This window comes from Desmodus rotundus, chromosome 12, assembly GCF_022682495.2.
Source record: "Desmodus rotundus isolate HL8 chromosome 12, HLdesRot8A.1, whole genome shotgun sequence".
In the NCBI taxonomy this organism is placed as follows: domain Eukaryota; kingdom Metazoa; phylum Chordata; class Mammalia; order Chiroptera; family Phyllostomidae; genus Desmodus; species Desmodus rotundus.
The window spans coordinates 86,855,289-86,878,160 of NC_071398.1; the positions used below are offsets into that span (position 1 = coordinate 86,855,289).

At 43.4% G+C, this 22,872-nt stretch overlaps 1 protein-coding gene across 4 annotated transcripts in view; it reads right to left on the minus strand.

Annotated features, from left to right (window-relative positions):
- The window catches only part of PTPN14 (protein tyrosine phosphatase non-receptor type 14), a 154,803-nt gene that overhangs the window by 57,046 nt on the left and 74,885 nt on the right, over positions 1 to 22,872 (minus strand). The gene's annotated exons all lie outside the window — the stretch shown is intronic.

Here is a 22,872-nt window from a genome sequence, read left to right on the forward strand (position 1 = left end):
CAAAGTATAAAACCAGAAAAACCCAACTAGACAAGAGAAAGTGTCGACGACCCCAGGTGTGCAATGATTTTCAGATACAACATCAAAGACACAACCCGTGAAAGAAATAGTGGATAAACTGGACTTCATTAGAACTGAAAACTTCTGCTCTGTCAAAGGCAATGTCGAGAGAATTAAAAGACAAGGCACAGATGGGGAAAAAAGTATTTGCAAAAGACATATCTGATAAAGGGCTCTTCATATACAAAGATCTCTTAAAACTCAACAAGAAGGAAACAAATAACCCAAGTTAAAAAATGGACCAAAGACCTTAAAAGACATTTCATTAAAGAAGATAGATGGCAAATAAATACATAAAAAGATGTTCCACATCACATGTCGTCAGGGAAATGCAAGTGAAACCAATGAAATACTACTGCACATCTATTAGAAGGGCCGGATTCCAGAACACTGACAACACCAAATGCTGGCGAGGATGCGAAGCAACAAAAACTCATTGTCTGCTGGGGGGAGTGCAAAATGGTACAGCCCCTTGGGAAGACAGTTTGGTAGTTTTTTTTTTTTTTTACCAAACTAAACATACTCTTACCATATAACCCAGTAGTCATGCTCCTTGGTATTGGCCCAACGGAGTTGAAAACACACATCCACACAAAAACCTGTACACAGAGGTTTATAACAGCTTTACTCATAATTTCTAAAACTTGGAAGCAACCAGTCCCTCAGCAGGTGACCACATAGACAAACTGTGCTGTATCCAGACAACAGAATGTTACTCGGCATCAGAAAGAAAGGAGCTATCAGGCCATGAAAAGACATGGAGGAACCTTAACTGCATATCACTAAGTGGAAGAAGCCAATCTCAAAAGGCTACATACTGTATGATTCCAACTATATGATCTTCTGGAAAAGGCCAGACTATAGAGATAGTAAAAGATCAGTGGTTACCAGGAGTTGGGGTGTGGGGAGGATGCATAGGCAAAGCACAGAGGATTTTTAGGGTATTGAAAATACTCTGTGCGAGCCCTGGCTGGTGTGGCTCAGTGGACTGAGTGTGGACCTGCGAACCAAATGGTCACCAGTTCGACTCCCAGTCAGGGCATATGCTTGGGTTGCAGCTCAGGTCCCCAGTAGGAGGCGCACAAAAGGCAACCACACCATGTTTCTCTCCCTCTCTTTCTCCTTCCCTTCCCCTCTCTGTAAAAATAAAAATAAATAAAATATTTTTAAAAAACTCTGTGTGATATTAGTGATGGACATATGACATATATTTGTCCAAACCATAGAATGCACAACACCAAGAAATGTAAACTACAGACTTTGAGGGATCATGATGTGTCAACGTAGGTCATCTTAGTGAAAATTCTAGTGAGTGATGGGGAGGTATGTGTGTGGGAGAGAGGACGGCGGGGGAAGGAGGGGGCAGAAGGTACATGGAAAATCTTTATAGCTCTCCCTCAATTTTGTTGTAAACCTAAAACTGGCCTTAAAAAAATGGCCTTAAAAGAAATACCCCTTCAGTGTAGACCATTTGTTTACGTGTGAATGATGTAAACTGCTTCTGAGCTCCCAAGCAAGGAAGAAAGAACCCAGAGGAGAATCACAGCCGAAGATCAACAACAGCATGAAATCCACCCTCGTAGTGGGCAAGGGGAGCGCAGATCAACGAGCAAGGAGGCTCCACGCGTGTTCTCGTGGCCAAAGCCACCCCTCTCCATTACCACTGCACGACATGGAGCCGGTTCCCTCTTCCCCTAGGAATAAATATGCCTTGACTCATCAGCTCAAACCACACCCCTGCCTGCTCTGAACATCACGTGTCTTTAATATTACCTCCAGCTCCCCTGTGGGAAAAGGGAGCTTAAATTGCCTCTGGAAGCTGGGTGAGTCAACTGCCTAAAGATCTGTCTTCCTGGTGAAGAGCCAGGTTCGTGGCTAAGAAAGTTTGCGTAACATCCTTCAAAATGTGGTGAGCTGGCAGATGGAAGAGCGTTACCTTTATAACCATAGGCCCAGCTTGAAGGTGAAAATAAATAACCTTTATAAGCAATAGGCCCAGCTTGAAGGTGAAAATAAATAAAAATCAACAATATGGGGCAAGAGGATCAGCTCTGTGGACGGGCCTGAGTCCTTCCCTATAATTCTAAATAAAGGTAGCTTCTACATTCTCCCACATGAACAACCGCCAAAAGAAACCACTTCTGTCGAAGCCGTGTCCGAGAAATGAGCAGGAAATACTGACTATGGGCTTAACAAACGCATGATGGAATGAAAGGTGTTAATTAATTATATATCCTTAGAGACTATAGTAGAAGTTCCCAGCCTACATTAAGTCAGATGGCCAGATACGCAGGGCACGTGATCACGGCTGGTGAGCAGGAAGCGCAGTAGGGATAGACCACTGGGTGCTAGGATCCTACCTTCTTCAAGCCAGTTTCCTACCATCAGAGCAGGCAGCGCAAAGAAGGGGGCTGCTTCAGCTCTTACAAATTGAATGTGCTAGTCTACCCAACTCTTACACACCGGCTGGACTCCAGGAACAGATTCGACATTGGTCAAAAGGCGAGTGACAAGCCAGGCCAAAGCAACACCTTCCAGCTGTGAGGACCTGCAGCCTACGATAAATGTTGGAAGGGAATGATCTGTCATTGATTGAGATCTTTTTCTGTTCATAGTGATGGCAGAGCATCCTTTATTATCTGTCTTCCATCCATCCTGTTGCTGACGCCTGGGTACCCCACGGGAACAACCATCTACACCTTCCCCTCCAGCATCTCTGGCATGGAAACCGGGACCCCACCCAAGTTTTGTCCCTAAGAGCTAGCCAAATCTAATTTTATACTCTGGCTGCTGGTTTTTTCTTATTGACTAATCTAAGTCTTAAATGTTTTTCATCTCTGGGCTTCAGGCTGTAGTGTTTAAACTCTGCAGGTGTCCACCCATCCCACGCTCTCTTTGTCACTTAATGCACATTTTCTAATAGTTGCAGCTTAAAAACATCTAAGGACTGCAAGAAGGACCAAGAGTACAGTTTAAAACACTGACAGAAAACGAAACGACATTAGCTGAATGGGATGTTCATCAGAAATAGCAAAATAGCTGCTATTTCTGCCCCCAAGTCAGAAATTGAGGAGCTACTTGAAGATCCTGCGGAATGACCTTCATTTCCATAGTGGACCTACCATGAGACAAGTGCCCACCCACCCCACTGCACTCGCTAGCTGGCCAGTGAGATCCATGGTCACCCTCTCCCCGGTTACAGCACTTCAATGTCAAAGATTGTATGTATTTCTGGGATAGGCCCACCTATCTCTATCAAGCCCATATGTACCTTGGGGGCATGGACCACCCCTTTTTGGTCAATAAGTCAGACCCAGTAGACGACACTAGACTTGGTAACTGTGCAAAAAGCATTATGACCATTTACTGACTCAGAGAAGCCCAGTGGGTGGGAAAAAAAAAATGCTTTTTTGGAAGTTAGCCAATATTGGACTCAGCAGAAAACAGAAAACTCCCCAGATCACCTACACTCATATTTTACATTATATTGCATCAGCTAACGCCTTTCTCCAGCCACCAAACTGGAATAATTCAGTCCAATCTCTGTGTTCCCGCTGCATTTTGTAACTCAAACATGGTATTGATTAGGCAATTTACTTAATTATGCATACCTATCTTTGTTTCCTTAGCTATTTTAAAAGCTTCTTTTGTTCTTATTTCCCCTCATCCTCTAGCGCGCAGTAGGTCTTCTCTGTATGTTTCCATTAGAGCATCATTACGTTTCCATTACGTCACGGCAGCCGTATATGACGTGGCCTTACGTACAGCCAGTGAATTCCAGACCGGCTGCAAGCAGCTGCACGCTGTCCCCAGGGCACCCGGAAAGAACTAACAAAACACACCACATGTCTCTCAAAGGCCTGGAACACCTGGTTTCCCCACAGTGGGAATTCTACCCAATTTCTCTAGATGCTCAGAAACCAGAAGAGTCAATCATCCTCAATCATAACAGGGCTCTCCCTTCGCAGAGTTGTTTTCCCAGGGTTTCCATGAGTCACAATCAGTGTCGCTTCCTGTTCACAACAGCCCCTTAAGAAAGTCACTACAATTCCCACTGACCCCCCCAGGAAACGGAGGCTCGGAGAGGCCAGGGGACCCGCCAAGCCTCCTGAGTCTGGTCAAAGGCTCTTTCATCACCACGCTGCGCCTGCAGAGCAAATCGGCGCTGTCTGCGGGATCTGTAAGTCGGAAGCATAAATCTCCAAGGAAAAAATTGGAAGGAAGCACAAAACTACGGAAGGTCGTAAACACATTACAACATGAACTCACAGACCAGTTACTGCATTTTTACTGCTGGAAATGGATACTTTTCTTTTGCAGAATCTTCAAAAGCAGTTGGGGATATCAAGTGTAGCCACAACTGCCAAAGATAAAATACCAAACCGGTGAACATCTCCCTGCCCAAGAATCGAGCATCTTCCCATGCTGGGACTTCTGCCAAAACTGCGCCTGATTGTCTCAGGCATGGAAAACATCTCTCCACACTTCTTCCTTTCAAATCGCTGCTGGGGCTTCAAGGTGGAAGGACTGATCCCCTTTTGTTGAATGCAATTTTAAATAATTTCAGATGTCCTTTCTTCTTTTAGAGATGTACTTTTCTAACTGCCCCGGTCTCTACAAGGCAATCCTTTACAAGGGAGCCAGCATGGTTTCCTAGAGAAGAAAATGATGACCCAAAGGGACAGCGGACAACACACAGGTAGAAAGAAGCCTACTGTGCAGGTATGGGGACAAGGAAGACAGACTGTCAAGCAGAGAACTGTAATTCCCACGTCAGAGAAAATTCCTCGTTACCTCCATTTTGTGGAGAAGGCTGCTATAAACATGTTCTTCCTTTTTATTCTACGTGTAAGAATTTAAAAGAATCTCATTAGAAACCAGAATGGGAAAATATCACAGGCCTCTTTAGGAACCAAGAACCCAGAGGCACAAAACCAAGAGCAGGGACCAGTTCTGGACATTCAGTGGCTGTACCAGGCGTAAGGCCGTGCTCATCACGATTGCTCACAGGACACGATTCTGCAGAAAGGAGGTGCTAAGGAGGTACTCGAATTCCCCCCTACACAAAAAGCTCAGTACGCTTCTCCTAAAAATTATGACGGGAGAAAATATAGGGCCTATACTTTAATATGTTCATGAAACCAGAACAGAATCTACTGGTTTGAAATCAGTAGAAAAGCTGTCAAATTTTATTCCTGTCATGATTTCTTAACCACTTAAAAAGTAAACCAACTTAGACCCTATTTACTGGTAAAATGTTAGAAATATACTACTAAATACATTCAATTATTTATTCATCATTCAACGAAACTTAGTGAGCACCTAGTATGTGCCAGTTGTTCTAGGCACTAGGGATACAGCAGTGAACTAAAAAAAATCCCAGTCCCTGTTCTCATTCACAGAACTTACATTCCAAGCAAGAATTAAGTTAGGAAGTTTACCGGGATAAAGTCAGATGGGAGGTATGGAGAATAACCAAGTGGGAGGTGGGCAAGCAAGAGCTCTCCATAAAGTGAACCTGAGAAGGACATGAGCAGCTGGCCCTACGGGTGTTTGGGGAAAGAATGTTCTAGCTCAGCAGAGACAAGGGCCTGCAGTGGGGGTGTTGAAGAAAGTGAAGGAAGGCGGTGCAGCAGACTGAGCAAAAGGACAAAAGGCAGGGAGTGACGAGGGAAAGGCAACGAGTGGTATAGCTCAGAGTCCTTCCAGGGCAAACTAATGGCTTTGACTGTCCCGCGTGGGATGGCAAACCAGCGGAAGGGGCCGTGCGAGGCAGCTACGTAAACCGACATGTGTTTCAAAGAATAGTCCTCACTGCTGTGGAAGCAGGGGCACAGGCAGGAGAATGGACTCTGGACTGAACTAGAGAAGCGGCGGGGGGCGTGGAAGGAAACTGGGTGTGGGCATATTTTGAAGGTTGAAAATGGGGTGTGTGAGAAAGACAGAGTTCAAGGCTGACTGCAGAATTTTTGGCCTGAGCAACCAAAGTATAATTTTCAGATGAAGACTTCTTTTTGGAAAATTGACAGAGTGCGTCTTAACAAATAAATTTGAGGGAAATGAAATTAGCTATTGGTTAAGAAATATATATATTTTATGTATTATATATAATATGTAACATAACAAATATATAATAATACATTTATTATATATAACATAATATATAATAATAATTATATATATATATATATCTCCAGATTATCTCTCATTAAAACCTAAAAGTTCATCAAACCACTTTTGCCAAATCTTTTATCCAATCTTTTTAAAGCCAGGTGGGAGGTCTCTGATATCATAATGGATTTGTTCTTTTTTCATCATTCTTCTTCTTCCTTGTCCCCCAAATCCTCTGCTTCAGATCTCAGATAAAGAAATACCTTTGCAGGGTGAAGTTCATAGACATTTTTACCTGTGTTCTATGATTTGAATTTTGACTTCAGACACAGAACCGTCAGGGGACCCATGCAGCAAGCCTGGAGTGAGCAGAAGAGCAAGCAGTGGGGAGTGAGAAAGGAAACATCACCCTCAGCCAGTCTTGGGCAAAACCTCTAAAAAGCCCAAGTCATGGGCACTCCCCGCTGGATCCTCTTTATGACACTGTCGTGTTTCAAAAAATAACATCATCATCAAATTGAAGGATAACAGCTAAAAGTGGTCTTTGCAGCATAACGTGACCAAGGTACATGCACTAAAAAGATCAGGGAGGAAAAACAAGTTTTTGTAATTAATAGTTACTAGTCCACGCACTTTATTTACATTTTCTTGTGAGTAGGAAAACTCATCAGGAGCCCCATCATCTTTACACTGGCAGCTAAGTCCTGTACACGTTCCACACAGAACTAAGTCGCCACTTTCTCAAGCTAGTACAGTCTATATAACTTTCATCAATTCTTGTTTTTTAAGATTTTAGTTATTTATTTTTAGAGAGGGGGAGGGAGGGAGAAAGAGAGGAAGAGAAACATCAATGTGTGGTTGCCTCTCACATGCCCCCTACTGGGGACCTGGCCTGCAACCCAGGCATGTGCCTTGACTGGGAATCGAACCGCTACCCTTTGGTTTGCAGTTTGGCGCTCAATCCATTGAGCCACACCAGCCAGGGCTTATCAATTCTTAAACAAAGGAATGACTGTGTTCATACACGGGCTGGTTTCCTCATAAAAGTCATGGTCATAAGTTTAAGATAAGTCTAAAGGAGAATTTGATCCAAAGCATGTACAGAAAAGAACAAACACTTCTATACTTTAGCATATACGTGTTTATATAAACATTGGCATCTTCTGATGGGTAACATCTCTATGGAGGGGACCTGTTACTACATGAAAATAAATCATTAGTCGAGAAGTGAAGAACACTGCCTCACAATTTTTTTAGAGCATACAATTTGGTATCTGATTTTAATCACTCAGATAACTAGGGTACCACAGGCTCTTACAATTCCCAACTTGAATTGTGTGAATACAGAAGGAGACATTCATAACCTATGTATTTCAAAAATGTGGCCATGAGGGCTAGGGACTCTATTTTATTCGCTGCTGTATCTCCATTAACTGGAACATCCCTAACATACAACACACACGATCCTGTTGTGAATACTTACTGACCTTATTCCTCCATGCATGAATGAATGAATAAATGAATGAATGAGTGAATAAATGCATGAATGAATGAGTAAATGAATGAATGAGTGAATAAATGAATGAATGAGTGAAAATTCCAGCTGGGCGGTCCCATGTCCATAATGACTACTCAAATTAACTAAAATGTTAATTATGAAAATTGTGTTAAGTTATACTAGTTATTCCATGGTAACGATAAATATGCTGTATTTCATAATAAAATGTTTAGAAAGTAATAGAGGTAGATAATTTTTTTCAAAATATAGGGTTTTAGGACAAGAAGAAAAGGTAAACGTGGTTCCTTTATAGTGAAAATCTGGGTGCTGTAGATGTGGGAGACAGTACTTTTCCTCCAAGATCACCTCACTCAAACTTTAAAGAAGAAACTGCATCACTCAGTTCCAGGATGCAGAGTGAGATTTCAGACCAGGACCCTGTGACCCAATAGGAACAGGAAAATCTTAAACTTCCAAAAAACCCTTTCTTCTAAGAAATCAAAAAATATGCAAAAAGATTTAATTAACTCTATAAGATAGAAACTTCCAACCCCCTGTGGTAAAGGGTAACTTATTTAACAGATCAAGAAAATAACAGACAAGCTAACTGGCTTCCCCAAGTTCATACAACAGACTAGCAATGCAGAACGGCTGGCCCCTGGTCTGTGTCGATGGCGGAGGGGCACACTCCATCCTCTTTTATACCAGTGGGAACTGGCTCACGGCAGGTAGTCAGCTTGCACAGTTATCCCAGAAGGGAAGGCACGCCACCGAAATAGAAACCCAGGGCTCTTTCTGCTACAACTCAGCTGCTTCCTCCCACATCCTAGAAAAACCTTGAGTTCACACGACGATTTTCCTTTCCTCTAACTTCCCCTGCTAGGAATGCTCTGCTGGCACCACACCTTCCACCTGCCCCATCGGTGAGTTCCTGCTGCTGAGGGGGGTCCCCTTACCCTTCAGGTGTGTATACTGGGGAGAAGATGGGCGTACAGCCCCTGGCCTGGCGTGTCTTCCCTCCCAACAGTCTCGATTCACTTATAAAAATCCAATGTCAATGATACTTCCTGCAATGGTTAATGATGTGTGTCAACTTGGCCAGGCCACTGTACGCAGGTGTTTGGTCAAACATTATTCTAGATGTTTCTGTGACAGTAATTTTTAGGTACGATTAATATTTAAATCAGTAGACCTTTAAGTAAAGCAGTCTACCCTCCATAATATGGGTGAGCCTCATCCAATCAGGTGAAAACCTTAAGGAAAACACTGACCTCCCTCAAAGAAGAAGGAATTTGCCAGCAGACCACTTTGGGGCTCAAACAGCAACTCCTCCCTGGGTCTCCAGTCTGCTGGCCCACAGGGGAGATGCTGGACTTGCCAGCCTCCATAACTGCGTGAGTCGGTTCCTTAAAATCAACAATCCATCTCAGTCCATAGATACACAGATAGATAGATTGATTCACCCTGTTAATTCTGTCTCTCTGGAAAGCCCTGATACACCTTCCCAAAGTTCCCCTAGTCATTCTACCCATAAAGGGTGCTCTGGTAAGCATCTATCATATACTGCTACTTCCTTGAAGTTCAGAGACTTGTGAGTGACCATCTACTCTTCCCTAATAGACTGGAAACCCCACTTCAGGACAGGTGTGGCACCTTGTGCTGCTCCGCTTTTACAATATGCCTTGTACTTAGGAAATAAGGTGTGGGACAAACGCCCAGAGATGAGTCTCAAAGGCAGAGGAGGCTTCCAAGGCAGGAAGGAAAAAGGAAGAGGGAGCTACTTCAAGCGCTAGCAGAGAACAGAGAGCAAGTGGTAGATCTGGGATTCAAACCCAAGTCTGTCTGGCTCAAAAGCTGGTGCTCTCCACCACTCCACTGCATTTCAGGCCAGAGGTGAGAAATCAGAGAGCAGGAGCAGAGCAGGGTGGAAGGGGTTTAAATGGAAAGTGGTGCAGCACAGGGGTGAACGTGTGGATTCTGGAGCCACGCTGTGTGTGAGTCTGAATCACAGCTCTGTCGCTGGGGAAGTTACTCAACCACTCTGTACCTTAGCGTCCCATTCTGTAAAATCAGAAAAACAACAGCACTCACTAACTCTAAGAGTTGCTATAAGGACTAAATGACATAACACCTATAAAGAGGCTAGAATTATGCCCTGCCCGTAAATGTTAGTAGTCATCATTATCATTCCTATTAAGAAAGATCAATACTCCCAACTGAGCAAGTGCCAGAGTGCTTGCTTTTATGTTTACTGATGTCTCTAAGGGCCTCCAACATGAATAATGAATTCAATATAGGGAGCAAAGGAAAGAAAGATCAAGTATTCTAAGATTTTTCAGCCTTTGAGTTTGCTTTTTATTTTTCTGGGCGTTAAGAAAAATTTTGGAGCACTGCTGGATAAAATACACTCAGCAGAAATGAGGACACTCATTAAAGCCACGTGAGAGCATGTCCACAGGATATATACTAGAATGCTCATAGTACGTGTACCAGAAATGTAAACGCAGCACAGCCCACAACAGCTCCCAAGTGGAAACAATCCAAATGGCCTTCAACAGTACAACGTGTACACCGTAGTACATTCACGTACCGGAGTATCACACAGCAGCGAAGGGTGGGGAGAGCGAAGCAGTGGGTAGAATGTGTTAACTGGAGGATGCATGCACTGCTTCCGTTAGGGTCTGATCAAGCTGGTTTCTTTAAGGGGAAGTCAGAGTGAATGACTTGTAATGTCCTTGTGACCATTACGAAATTCTGTGTTTCTTAAGTGAAAACCTAAGAGAAGAATCAGTACCAAGCTCCAACGAGTCTCCTTCACAATAGTTGCAAACGTGACTCCAGACAATTAAATACACGTATATATTTCATTTCCCATCATCAAAAGCTACATTGATCCTCTAATTTATTTTCATGCTCTCTAATCCAATTACTTACATATCGAGCCAAAGGTAAAGTGGGGTAAAATGTTTCAAGTATATGCCTGTGTTTCCAGGTAAAATGCAAGTATCACAGGGCCGTGAATAAGACTCTGTAATTCAACATTCTTCTCCCATAGAGCTTCAAGTTCTAGATGGATTTCCAATTGTCCTGTAGTTATACTTACACAAAGTTACCAACTGGCAAGTGATCGTATTAAATCAGAAAGGAAGAATGCCGCTGTAGGGTATAACGGTTCAATCATTTGGGACGCCCTTTTGAAAATCAACCAGGTGTAAAGAACACAGCTTCCCTGTATCTGGTATTTTCCAGCTTCCTGTAAATACACTATTTCCAAGCCATATTTTTAAAAACAAGAGTGGAAGGTTTTTGTGAAAAACTGTCAGAATGTTAGCCGCCAGGACCACACTCTGGGACGCGTAATGAGAGAACGTAATGAGAGAACGTTAAGTTCTTCTCTCTCAGTGTAGAGGGAAAAGGTGGTCACAGAAGTTTGTCTCCAAAATTAAGACACCTGCTATCTAGAAATGTGCCTTTCTGTCTTCAAATTTTTCTTAAATATACCGTGCTTCTGTTCAGTAGTTGGAATCAAAGATTCCACGAAGCAGTCTACAAAAGAATGTCTTTTTTTAAAATAAAAGGGATCATGAAAAGAAACTTTAATCTTTTCACAACTTTGTGATTTTATTTGGCTGAAATGTTATTATTGTTTCTCAAGTTACCTACTGTTTCATCTTACATTTACCTAAATGCAGTAGAAATTGACAAATCAGAGAATGGGGAAAAAAATTACTGAAATTCGTATGTGAAATTCTCAGTTTTGAAAATTTCTCATGTTTTAAAATTAAATCTATAATTTCAAAGCCTGGGGGACTGGAGGAAGGGCCTCACTGAAGATTTCCGGGTCCCAGAGTAGCATAATTCAGTCAGTTGTTATTACTTCTTTATTAAAGGTACACAGAATGTTAAATTCTTGTACAATAAACATAGACCCTAAATTTATATATATGTATGTAAACATATATCACATTATGCATAATCTGTTATACATCATTAAATTATAACTAAAAGATTTAAATATTGTACTCTGCCCTCGCTGGTGTGGCTCAGTGGACTGAGTGGCAGTCTTCGAAGCAAAGGGCTGTTGGTTCGATTCCCAGGCAGGGCACATGCCTGGGTTTCAGGCCAGTTCCCCAGTAGGAGACGCGCCAGAGGCAACCACACCTTGATGCTTCTCTCCCTCTCTTTCTCCTTCCCTAACCCTTTTCCCTAAAAATACATTTAAAAATACTTTAATTAATTAATCAATCAATGTATTCTAAAATTGAGGAAATACAACCGGACCAAAATCCCTGCAGAACCTCGGGTTCTCCACTCGGTTCCTTCCAGAACCCCCACGGAGATGCCCACACATATTCTACTTACTTTGCAATTGTTTAATTCCTCCCCAGTTGCTCAAAACCCACCCAGAGAATCTGTAACATCTGTTTACTAAAATCAAAGGCCAGCTGTAGCAGGAAGAACATCAGGCCAGAGTTGCACTCCATTTAACCAAACTTAAGAGTAAGAATCACCTGTGGCACTGATTAAAAACAGATTTGATCTGCGAAGTCGGGAGGGCAAGAAACCGCGCTCTTCAAGAAGACCACAGGCAATTCTGCCGCGTGCAGATCAAGGACTGCACACGAAGAGTCAAAGGACCCCTAATTTCTTAGTAGTTGTTGTTGTTGTTTAATAATCACTATTGACCGAGAGTCCATCATGTCTTCAAACAATCTTTAACTGGAATCTGTTTAATCTTCCTCAGACTACACCCTCTTCAAATTACAATTACCGCAAGATTAGCATGAGGTCAGCCTGGCCCCTGCTGCTGCAGCAAACCTGCCCCCAGGCCGGGACCCGCTAGCTGCTCTGACCCTCTGGGCGGCTGGGGGCCAGGCCGGACTTACCCTCTTTCCTGGCACTCACTGGTAACCTCAGCGCAGCGAGCAGGACCGGCGGGGGGCCCTCGGGACTGGGTCTGCCCCTGGTGTGCAACTGGGGTAAGGGTGGGCCACCTCCTTGGAGAATACGTGTTTATGATCACGATAAATTAATTTTTGCAACTAAATTTTTTTTTGCAAGTCTGTCTTTGGCAAGTGACTAAGAGAATAAAGGGCAAGCTCGAAATCTTCAACAACATCAAATCCTCAACTTTTGAGGGTAATTGTGACTTCTGAAACTGATGAGTCCCAAGTTTGTACTCAATAGCGTTTCTACTAAAATAGGGTTTATATATAGTCACTTGGGCTCTGCTAATCACCCAATGTGCACTAAGACCCTTGGTGGCACTGGAATACCTCCCCTCGGCTAGGCTGAACTTTTTCCCAGAATGCCCTTCCACTGGACATTTTCAGTTAGTGATGGCCAAAATTGATTCTTCCACCAGGTGACTCACACCTACCTGCACAGCTTCCCAAGGAATGCAGCGATTTCTCCACTACCTTCTAGTGTACCTTTTGTAGTTAACACAACAAATGTTATTTGAACACCTACTGTGATAGGTGCTTTCGGAATTAATCCTCACATTAGCTATGCTAGTATGTTGTCCGGATTGACTATAAACAGAGAGGATGGAGTTTGGGGAGCCTGCCGAGCCTGACCACAAAACAAATACTAACAGCCAGGTCTTCCGACTTTGAGGCCATGCTCCTACTAGAGCAGAGTTTTGTTTATGAGAGATATTTTATTCCTAGCTACTTATTTTTCCTTGAAGATTAGGCTGAATACCAGTTCTTTGCCGATTCCATCAATCATTCAAAATAGACAACACAGTCTGGCGGATATAACTTGCATTCAAAGTTTTCCATCGGTATCCATCTTTCACAGTTGCTCAATGATCCCAAGGGTCTAAATTACTGAATTCTTCAAGTTTCCCCTAGATTTACGGGATTCTCTCTTCAGTTATCATCATAAACGTCTTCTACCTTCTCCCAAACATATATCCTGGTCAGAAATGTTTGCTTCTAACATTGCAGCCTCTCCCTGATTTTCTATTCAGGCATCATGTGTCTGACTTGCATTTTAGCCGAACTTACGTAAAATTTGCTGGGCTTTGCTCTGAAAAACAGACACACGTTTTTATGCTGGTGAAACCTCTACTCACTCTCCCCAGCTGCAGGCCCAAGATTGACAGGCTGACCTCGAAAGCGAGTTCGGGTGGAACGTGGAGCAACACGTCCCCTCCACGACGACTCCTCCTCTACGTGCACAAACTCCACCAAAAGGCAGTATTATTATTCCACAGTCACGCCCGGTAACTTGACACTTGCTGACACCTCTCTACTGTGCGTTTCCAGTATCTCCACTTCCCACTCTTCTAAAGCATTCAGTGCCATCTGAAAGCTTGGCACTGTCACCCGCGTGCCCAGGGCTGCAGATCACTGATAAAAATGTGAAATAACACCCATCTTAGTTCCAATCTCCACATAATGCTCCCTATTTAAAGGACCCCGTTCAAAGGAGTGCCTGTTTTCCCCCACCCTTTGTTTCTTCTGTCTAAACTGCTTCCTTCCCTTTGACAAAAAACTCATCCCTTCCAACTCTGCAGCCCCTCTCCTTCAGTGTAGCCAGGGAAGGGAGGGGAGGATGGGCAAAGGCTTTTTGGAAGTTTCAATGAGTCGCATCCACGGGCTTTGCAGGCTTGGTTCACTTAAAACCATTCCAGTACCGGCTTAAGAGCCAAGCTTCTGTCACTAAGCAGCTGTGTGACTGTGGGCAAAGTCCCTTTATCTCCCTGGTTCTCAGTTTCTTCATCTGCACGATAAAGCAACTGGCCTCTGCAATCTGTGGCGTTCCACGTCTAGACAGAGCAAGCTATGACTCTGGTAAAGCTTAATGTGTCTTGATAGAAGGCAAACTGTACTTTCTCCAATAGGCTGTGTTTTTTTAAGATTTGGGTGATTTTTCATTACATTATTATTATTATTACTATTACTATTATTACTTTGGCCTAAGGGATTTTTGGTGCCTTTCTGGTGGGTGGAACATTTTAGGGATGATCGGAGATGACGCAGATATTGAAAGAAATAGAGAGGAAATCTGACAAACTTGAGCCACGCCTCCCCGTAAAGTAGAGGGACACGGCATTTGGCACTGGGGAGTGACTGTCCACAGAAATGAAGCTTTCAAACGAGGAATTAAGAGAAGTGACACGTCCAGCTGAACCTCTGCAGCCACGGGGAGGGGGCTGAAGTGTGACGACAGCTGCATGCTGAATGGCATAAATCTAACGGGCCAGTGGCGGATGGGGTGAGCCAGCACTGAGAAGCACTTCAAGTTATACGGAAGTGCAAGGGTCAGCGGTCACACCCTGAAGGCCCGCAGGGCCAGGCTGTCACATGAAGCCATAAATGCTGCTGACGGTAACACTGTGGGCAGTCGGGGAACCGGGCCAAACGAGCCAGCATGTGCCTACCTAGGAAGCATCCAAATGCAATTCTTTAAAAATCAGTGCAGGTGAAACAAAACCCACCTATAGGCCAGAATCAACCCTCGTGGGACCAGTTCATAATCTGTGACTTCACAGGTCCTCGAGTCCCCTGAATCTCTCTGCTGACACTTCAACAGAAACTAAACTCCTTGCTACTCTGGGAAAGCTGGGGCGAGGGGCAGGAAGGATGTAGTCAGTGTCTCTCTGACAAAGTAAGATACAAGATTTGGTTTATTTAACGGATGAAACCTCCGCTCCTGAGTAATAAAACTTTTACTAGAAAAAACTATCCTTTGTTAAGAGATGAAAAAGAATGCCCACTTCCGAGGGTCCCGGTGAGGACTGAAAACCACTGCGGAGACTGCAGTGAAGCTGCTCCCACACGAATGCTAGCCGCTCCCACCATCACTGTTCCTCAGTTGTGTCAGGGGATGGAGCGTAAACTCCGTTCTTCCACAGGGTCTCGGAGGTCCTGATATCCCCTGGCTGGGAGATTTCGGTCTTCTGTTGGGTCAGACAACAGCCCCACTATAAAAAAACAGGATTCTGTGCGTTCCAGCGCCTGCTGCAGCGCAGGGGCTGCGGGCCACTTTAATGCGTGAATAGATAGCACACTTGTCACTTCCCTCCTCCGTGCCCACCCACTGTGCCCAACTCTGGTCCCAGCACTGAGATTCCAGGAATAAAGTGGAGCAAAGAATTCCAGAACATCTACTCCCTGTGCCTTCCTCTCCCACAAGGGTTTTTTTTTTTGTTAATCCATTATTGAAATTAACACACCATTCCCAATGCCACCCGTTATAATGATACCCCTGCGAATCCTAAGAATGCCTTATGAGGAAGTGGATGTCTCAAAAACACGCAGAGAGCGTAGCAGGCGTGCTCTGACATGACAAAGCACCTCTTCCCACAGCTTCTGCTGGGTTTTCCCTCTCCCACCCCCAACCGCAGGTAAACACTGCTGTGTGGGGTCCTCACGTTCTACTCAGCTTTTGAATAAACAGCACAGTCTAAGATTTTAGTCCGTGCTCCACTACAGACCTTTCTCATTTCACGGGTCAAATATTGAACCAATTCGGAATCAGTGAATGAGTGAGTGAATGAACAAACGAATGAATGTATCTTTGAAAATCAAGGAATACACAAGGATACAATTAATATCCTGGCTTAAGAAATTATTAAGTTATTTCAAGAATGGCTCACCGGAAATGCACGGTTTTTGTTTGCTTTTGAGAAGTTCAGAATAGATCATCAAATACGAGTGAACACATATTAACCATATGATTAAAAACGAGATAATTTAAACACTTAAAGCAAAGGGTTTTGGGGGGAAGTACTACTTCACCTATTTTTTAAAATAAATGTTGCCTTACTAATTAAAACGTACAGAAGTATATCTTGCTTTACAAGGGGAGAAAATCAAAAGCCAGATGCATTAAAGAACCCTAACATTGCAGGAAAACTCCCTTTGAAACATAAAGGTTACCTCTGACGTATTTCCTTTTGAAATTCTGATTTTCTCATTTCGGGGCACCTACATGAATAATAACGTCAAGTGACATTACTAAAGAATTCTGACTTGTCTTACTAGTTGTCTTTTCTCCCCTCAAGGGAAAGAATACCAAAGAAACACCCAGGTTATGTTTAAAGGCTAACTTCATTTTCTTTGTCCGTACCTCATTGTTCCAGTGCAAAGGGTTGCCTACATAGCTAACTACATCCCTGCATATCTTGCAACTATCTCTTTTTCCTGGGGGGTGGGGGGGACGGGGAAGACCAGAAGCAGCTCCATGAATTTGGAAGCCTTGTACAAGGAGGCAGGCACGAGGGCGGGCGCACCCTTGATTTAATTAAGACAAATATAAACTTTGCAGACTGCTCTTCTTCACAGTATGACAGGAGGAAATCCTAGCTGAGGACTGAGCAAATAATCAATCAGTTTCCCTAAAGCACATTAAATCGATTTTGTAACAGCTCCCTAGACTCAGTAGGATTTTCCAGCGAGGCAGGTCCAGGAGCAGAAATGGTTACCAGGGCCACATACCTAATTTCATATTTGCATAGATAAGTGAAACTTTTATTTTTGTTCCCCTGCAGGCTTTTTGTATTTACTTTTTCTCTTTGATCACACCCATCACGGTTGACTCCGATCCACCCGACTGAGAGCAACTCATGAGGTTAACAACAAAAAGCAGAGGTGGGTGAATGGAGGTGGACGGAGGGGGCCTTCCTGGGCAGGATTGGCTCCATAATTTGCAGAATCCAGTGAAAAATGAAAATGCGGAGCCTGTTGTTCAAAAACTAAGAATTTCAAGAGGGCAACAGCAGAGCATTAAGCCAAGTGCAGGGCAACTAACCACACAGGTCATCCGCCCACGGGTTTGGCCTGATCCTGGAAGACACTTGCCAGGCTCCCTGGGTTTCAGTAAGCTTTAAGGACAAACTCAAATAAATCTCCAGCAAACCAAACACACGGAAATGAAATAATAGCTGCCTAGAGAAACAGCTCTTCGAGGCAGCAAGAAAGGTGCTGAGATCTGCTCATTCTTACCGTCCTTCGGACTCACAAAGTGTCTAACAGCCTTCACAAAGGTTGAAACAAGAAACCGTGTGAATGGCAGCTAACATTTTCCCCAACTGTCCCCTCTTTGGGAAAGCAGTGCTTCTCGCCTTCAAGGTCGCCCCACTGGTTACAGCCGGCCATTTTCCTCTGTCAGTCTCAACCTGAGTTGCATTAACCCCGCAGAATAATGTTTGAGATGAAATCCCAGTATCAACAGCATCTTAAAATATCTAAATTATCTGGCAGGAACAATGGCGTTCTCAGTCACCAACAGAGAGAGAACAAGTTCCCATTCACCAGCTGGAGTTGGCCGGGAGGAAGATCTGGGATTCTCAGCACATTCTAGAAGCTTCGGGCACTGGAAGGGAGTCCCTGTTTCCCAGCCCATGGGTACACTTTAAATAGCCATTAAAACGGCATCTCAAAACAATAAAAGAACTCAAAGAACCAGAGGAACAAAATAAATGGTGTTGTAAAAGGAAATGGAAACATTACCATAATTAGGGCTTTTAAAAGAGACACTTTAAACACTGGTTGGACACTGACTTCTTCACAACGGCATTCAAGGCAGATGGCAAAAGTTTCACCATAAGCATTTAGAAGAAAAGGAAAGGTGAAGAAGGCTTTTGTAAGGTCATTAAAACTCTGTCCTGAAACCTCGTTTTAAAAACAAATAAATCAAAACACCCTCTTGGCCTTGATGGGGGACATAAGGCTTCCCTTAACCTGACTTTACCATCAATATGCCGTTGACCCAGAAATGTCACTGGGAGAAAAGGGGCTCCTATCATAGTCTAACAATGTCAGAACCTAACCCCTTTTCTCACTCCCCATCTCTAAAAGACACAGTGCCCTCTTTATGGTATTTACATAGCACGGTTTTCGGTGTGGAATGACGCCTTCCCTATGAGTTCCTCCCAGACAGGAATGCCACTGAACACTGAAGAATGCCCCGTAGCAGAGGCTCAGAGGGCCTCACTTCAGAGACATGTGGGGACGGACAGAAAACTCGGACACAGCTTAGGTGGAGGGGAGCCTGGGCTAGGTCCCAGGACCCAGAGTTTCAGCCAGATGTACAACAGTGTGCTAAGGCTATTCTTGGGGTGCAGGGTGACTGCTGGGTACAGCAATGGTCCCCCTGCTTTGCTTCAATACAGAGTGTACTACCCACCTAAACAACAGGCCAAAAACCTGTCCTGGAAAAGAAGGCACGGTTATTTGACCTCATTTGGACAATTAAAAGCTCCTTTGCACTAGGCAAACATACCATTCCACAGTGAGTAATGCAAAGACAAACACGTTTTGGTTAAGGAAAAATGTCCTAGAATTAAATATTTTTCAAACCGTGCATGCAGTCAGCAGCTTAAACTTTTGAAGTCTAAATCCTGTCTTCAAAAATGATTTTTTTCGTTGAAAAAGTTCTCTCCTTGGTATTAGGAGGAAGAAAAAAAAAACAAACCTCAAGAGGGACTTCCTCACTGGAGAAAGACTTGGAAAACCCCCCAGAGCTAAACTAAAAGCAGTCTTCCTGGCCAGGAGTCCCCTGGCTATCCCCCTTGCTATTATTAAGTATCCTTCTGTTTGACTAAGAATTTCTCCACCTCTCACAAGCCATCGTTTCTCGTTCTGTGTCCAGAAAAACCCGAAAACCATGTGTTTATAATGAGCCTGTTGCTATGCAAATGATTAAAACACATTACAAAAATCTTTCCTTTGAGTCAGGGGAAGATGAACTGCTAGAGCAAGAGTCCCTTCGCTAAACAGAAAAGCTGGCAAAAAGGAATATGAGAAGCAAAGCAAAACGGGGGGGGGGGGGAGGGAAATACAGCGTCCCCACCATCCCTTGAGTCATTTTAAGCAGAGGTTTCGGGAAAATGAACATTTTAAAGCTCCAAGGTAATGAATGTGTTCTTAACAGCTTGGAGTGGGATTACCAAACTTAAACATCTTTTTCATTCCTAAGGGTTCATAACCCATCCTCCCTCTGTCCACGATGGTGTCCTTTTCACGCTTCTCCAAGAATGTCAAGAGATCTTTTCCTTTTCTGTGTACTGCTGTGTGTATTCTCCTTCTGATATCTTTTTTCCTGTCCCCCAGTTACCACCTACAGCGAGGGCCTGCTTTCTCCATTTCTTCTCCAACTCAGTCGTGGTATCTTGGCCAAATTCCTTCACTTAATGAAGAAATCTGTTCTTCAAAAGTCACGCCCAGGAGATGAGAGAAGACATAGTATGTCAAGATTACTGTCAAAAGGACAGAGCTTCTCAATTTTCTAATTAAAAAAAAAAAATCTGGTCTTAATTATTTTAATAAAGTGTTTTGACTTTTAGATAGTTTGCAAGCAACAACATTCACACGTTTTTGTTGTGCTGTTCTGTATGGCCTGCTCATCTGCACATTTTCAAGGGTGGCATTGCCTGGGGACAAGAAATGACAACACACGCCTTTTAATCTTTTTTTCACCTCTATGTGTCTTAGTACATATGGGTTCACACACACATCAAACGAGCAAACAGACAAAAAACCCAGAGTCTTCGTTCTCAACGCTTTGTCTGTATTCAGAGGGAAGAAGAGGCTGGTCCTGACAAATGCTATAGAACCTGTTTTACTCTCCAATAGACGCGACCAAACCATTGCAAACATGTGTTGGATAAAAACAAGTTTGGTTGGCTCCAGACAAAGGCTTATTTTTTAAGCACAGATGGTTGAATGGTTGCCTCCTCCAACAGGCTGCCCACAATGAAAGACAGATTTCTGTGTCTAATCTATGCAAATATCTTACTCAGTGGGCATCACAAAGACTAACTGTTTTGTATCAGACATGGCAGATCCCAGGTGCTCTCAGATGCCAAGGCCCATCTCCCACCTGAGATGCCGGTAACCCAGGTAACAGCAGATGGCTGGAGAGTTAGTCACTAACCCTCCTCCTTCCCTGAAACATCCCTCTGGAATCCTGCCCCGCGGCCGCTGCTTCTCTTTGGCTGCTCTGCCTGGAAGACAGTTTCAACATTCAGATGGGACCCCAGATGCTTCTAAAACCTCACAGGACAGCTCAGATTCCTGCCCCACCCCCCACAAAAAGACTCCTAAGACTCAGTAGTATTCTTCACCTTGAGAAGAATTCACCTTTAGCTCATCTATTTGTCTCTAACATCAAACCCGGAAACCTCGAGCACTTAAAAACGTGATTCTATCCCAACCAAGTCTCCTTTATACTCTATAGTCTATGTACCCACCACCCACAGCAGGTCACACTGAATCACACCTGAGTCACTGTTGGTGACCTTCAACCTTCCCAAGTGCATGCTATTCCCTTTTTCTGTCCTTTCTCCCTCTACAAATTTGCCTTTCTTTACTTCCAATACTTCTCTCTCTTACTTCTCCATCTCCCCAGGTGCAGCCTTTGATTTGCTCTGACACACCCCTGGTTGGTGCAGTCAGTTTCAAGACCCCTGAGGGCAATAAAAATTCCTGCAATGCTGAATCTCACACACACACACACTCTCCTCATGCAAACCCAGCTCCTAACTTTAAACATCCTTTGCCATAAAAAGAAGGTCATAGCTGAAATCTCCATAGTTTAGTTCCAATGTCTAAGTCTAAAAATGTCCTCCAGAGTTTTAAATTACTTTCTTTGTTAGTTTTTCTGAGCAAACGACAGTAATAGTTTGCTTCAGAATCCTGTACTGGAAAACACTCTGTCCCTCCTTATCAAACTTCTTCTTAAACAAACCAAACTAACTGAGCAAGAAGAATTCTAAAAGAAATGTGAGGGAGGGGTGGAAAAAAAAAGAGAAAGAAATTCTAAAGGAAAAAAGTGTACCTAATCTCCAGCCTCAATCACCATCACCACCAAATATTTTTGCTCTTTCCCTCAAGTTTTGAGATATAAACACTTTGTGCTTTGTTTCAGCTTATAGATGCATATGTTGGCAGTCAAAGAATGCAGTGTTAATCTTACTTACCTGGAAAACCTAAAACTGCACAGAACTTTAGAGGTTATCGAGTCTACTGATTCCCAAGAATGGATGAACATCGGGACAACCTGAGGAATATTTTTTATTTTAAACAATACATCCTCCTGATCCCCAGCCTTAGATATTCCCATTCAGACTTCTGGTGCAGCCCTAGAATCCGTATTTATAATAATACTCCAAGTAACTGTGATACAGCAGGTCCTGGTCTGTTTAATCAACTGGTCTCCTCCATCTTACCCAATATGGCGGTCAAAACACCGCTATCCACTCCATGCTGCTCGCTTCCAGACCCCGTGGCTCTTGCCTTTTTACATGTCTGCTTGTTGCATTTTTATACGGATTTCATTATTTTTGTGGAAACTGTGTTCTTATGGTCAGCCAAGTAACCAAAGTCTCTCAATTCCTTGAACTTTCCTCACTATCGGCCCTAATTTTGTGTTCCAGAGCAGTGGCAGAATTCCTTCCCCACAAGTCTTCAAATATCCTCAGGCAGCTACTCCACCCTTGCAAGTCTTCACTTTTCTAAAAATCCAATTCTTTTAAATTCAGGAAGCACAGTTGCTGAGTGCTTCCCCATTTCAACTGCTCTTCTACAACAACAAACCTCACAGAATAATACCGTCTAAGGTAACAACACTTCATTTTTTTTCTCACAACTTTCCTCAACGTGGAATATTAAAAAGTTAACATTAAAAAAATTAATATTTATAGTCTGTGTTGCAGCCTTGTTACTCATTGCTTTGCATTTAATGGCCCAAGAGCCACGGATCAGCAAGTACTTATTAACCTAACGCTGTGTTCCTAGCTGTGTACGGTACTCAGCAAGGATTCGAAAGCCAGTGGAAATGGCCCAATTTTGAGGCAGAAATAATTCCTTGCACAGAAAGGCCTTCCATAAGTGAAATAACGTGAAAACAGTGGATGACAGTGTACAACCAAGTACTCCAAGTAGATGACACCTGAAAGACTGAACACAGGTTTTCTGGGCCAGCTATCCCATGGCTTCTGTTTATAGAAATACCATCTACTGAAAAAGTACTTTCTTATTTAAAAAAAGACGGAAGCTATTACCTCAAACTGGATATAAACAATGCAAGTACCTCCTTATTTTAGAAATTCAAATCCTAAGAAACTACGGGTGCAGTAATCAAGTCGAACACGGTTCCTTCCTCTCAGGAGGTCATGGGCTTGACCTCCCAAGCACTCTGAGTGCCGTGATCCGGGAAAAAGGTGAAAATCAGAGAGTTTATGCAAT